Source organism: Phytophthora infestans, genomic scaffold, assembly GCF_000142945.1.
Source record: "Phytophthora infestans T30-4 supercont1.85 genomic scaffold, whole genome shotgun sequence".
Classification (NCBI taxonomy): Eukaryota; Oomycota; class Peronosporomycetes; order Peronosporales; family Peronosporaceae; genus Phytophthora; species Phytophthora infestans.
Genome location: NW_003303674.1, coordinates 224,789 through 227,626, shown reverse-complemented (window position 1 = coordinate 227,626; position 2,838 = coordinate 224,789). Strand labels below are relative to the sequence as shown.

Genomic DNA, 2,838 nt, shown 5'->3' with positions numbered 1-2,838 from the left:
GCTAGACGGCAGAGTAGCGTGAATTAGACTTGGTTTAAGTATGTTAAAAGAGAGCGAATAGCGTGAATTAGACTTGGTTTAACTATGTTAAAGAGAGCGGAATAGCATGAATTAGACTTGGTTTAACTATGTTAAAGAGAGCGGAATAGCATAAAATAGACTTGGTTTAAGTATGTTAAAAGAGAGCGAAATAGCGTAAATTAGACTTGGTTTAACTATGTTAAAGAGAGCGGAATAGCATGAAATAGACTTGGTTTAACTATGTTAAAGAGAGCGGAATAGCATGAAATAGACTTGGTTTAAGTATGTTAAAAGAGAGCGAAATAGCGTGAATTAGACTTGGTTTAAGTATGTTAAAGAGAGCGGAATAGCATGAAATAGACTTGGTTTAACTATGTTAAAAGATAGCGAAATAGCGTGAATTAGACTTGGTTTAAGTATGTTAAAGAGAGCGGAATAGCATGAAATAGACTTGGTTTAACTATGTTAAAAGAGAGCGAAATAGCATGAAATAGACTTGGTTTAAGTATGTTAAAAGAGAGCGAAATAGCGTGAATTAGACTTGGTTTAAGTATGTTAAAGAGAGCAGAATAGCGCGAATTAGACTTGGTTTAAGTATGTTAGAGAGAGCAGAGTAGCGTGAATTAGACTTGGTTTAAGTATGTTAAAGAGAGCAGAATAGCGCGAATTAGACTTGGTTTAAGTATGTTAGAGAGAGCAGAGTAGCGTGAATTAGACTTAGTTTAAGTATGTTAAAGAGAGCGGAATAGCGTGAATTAGACTAGGATAAAGTATGCAAAATGAAGCTGAGGACTTTGTGAAAAATTGCGAAGTTGTTTGCTGTTCTAATTGTATGGGTTTGGAGATGTTTTTGGCTTGGATTAATAACAGGCAGGAAGCGCGAGGAAACGCAGCGAATATGGACGCGTACGCGGAAGGTGACGGCGGAGGAAGCGCGGATATGGAGGTGAAAATGGTGAAGGTGATGGCGCGAGGAAGGTGACGGCGCATGGGTGTGAATATGGAGGTGATGAAAGGTGACGGGAGGAAACGCATGATGTATATGACAAGTTGGTGTCGTACTTAAGCGGAGCGCGCGCTGTGCATGTATGAAGGTGTCGAAGGTGTTCATATTGCCTAAGACGCGTACGTGCACATGTCATGTCGCATAGGAAGCGTAGGTATGGTTGTGCAAGTCGTAAATGGCCACTTTGGTGGTTTAACATTGTTTCCAGGCCGCGTATGCGCAAATATGGGGTGCGGCGGCTATCTGCACTGCTGTGTATGAAGGTGTCGGTCTGTGTGGGGTTCCTATCGGAGAGAATACGTATGCTGCGTTGTAGGAGTGAGCTGCTGGCCACACGTTTGTATTGGAGTGCGCCACACCACCCCCCTTTTTGTTTTGTTACTATATAAAGTGTAGCCATCCACCCAGCCAATTCTGAGGGCCAGAAGGGGTATTGGGGTCCATCGTGTGCAGTCTATGGCCACGTATGTGGACATGTGAGTGTGTAAATGTGTTGTACCAATGTATACGAGTGATAAACACTAATAGGTGTGTCGGTCAAAGTCAAATGTAGACGGCCATCTTAGGCTGAAAGCACCATATCCCGTCTGCTCTGTGAAGTTAAGCAGCCTCAAGCTCGGGTAGTACTCGGGTGGGTGACCACCGGGGAAGTCCGGGTGCTGTCTACTTTTTAGCCCGTTTTGAGCTGTTTACCGACTTTGCGTGTGTTTGCAAACGCAAGATATGATGTCTGGCATGTGCCCACACGACATCTTGGTTTTAGTATGCCTGGCGAGCCACTACACACGAGATCTTGTTTTTTGTATGGTGTTCTTTAATTTGATTATTATGAAGATGAAAGAGAACCGTTAGAACGGGTATGAAGGGTGTTCTAGGGGTGCTTTTCGGTGCTCTTTCACGTGGACATATCGCAGCATGCGACATGTCAGTGGAACACTGTCTAAATTAATAAATACTGTTTTGGCCGATTTCTAAAAGCGTCTATAAAAGGGCATAAGTGCAATGACTCGTCTTTGTAACCCTGCGGCCTAGGCGTAGTTTTTCACGGGGAATCCGAATATCAAAGGTAGATTTATGTACAACATGTACTTTTTTTGCAACATGTACTTTTTATCTACGGGACATAGACATATGTAAAAACACACGGCGGAGCCGTTCCCGCAATCAGAATTTGTCTAACTCTTCTAGATCAAAAGTTATTCAGCGAAATGTGAGACTTTGTTTGGCATGCTCTTTTTTTAGGTGGTTTTTTCCGGTTTTATGTGCCGCCCGGCAGATCTGGCCTGCAGACTTTAGCAGAAAACTTGGCGCATGTGTTCGCACGACCGCTCCCAAAGTTTTACAAGCATATCTCCAGTAGTTGCTTCGCAATGATTTTTTTTAGTGACGCCAAAAAACGCCATTTTCGCGGAAAATGGACACCTTGGACGGCCAAAATCACCACTTTTGGCCATGTTTGGCCCTGCACATCCAGGAAGCAAATGAGACTGCTCCGTATAAAAACTGCCCTAGGGGTGCTTTTATGCGCGCATTCTCGTGGTCAAGTCAGATTTTGGCTAAATTCAAATGCCTTGTCTATAAACACTTTTTTCGACCTAAATTTTCACCTGTTTTGTCCCGAAATGATAGCACCCATTCTTTATTTGCCTATATATCGCGAAGGAGGCAACTTTTTTCCTGTTAAGTATAGATAAAAAATTTAATTCGGCGTTTTAGCGCACGAGGAACAAAAGTCTCCATACAAGCTACCCTCGGTTTCTAATGACTTTTTGAGTTAGGGAAGCGTGGATCTTCTTTTTTTCTTGTTTCCA

At 42.6% G+C, this 2,838-nt stretch overlaps 1 non-coding gene across 1 annotated transcript; it reads left to right on the top strand.

Moving 5' to 3' along the window:
- Positions 1-1,583: 1,583 nt before the first annotated feature.
- On the top strand, positions 1,584-1,697 carry PITG_33441. Its single transcript, XR_009934835.1, has one exon. It is a non-coding gene; the product is annotated as an 8S ribosomal RNA (ribosomal RNA).
- The last annotated feature ends 1,141 nt before the right edge of the window (positions 1,698-2,838 follow it).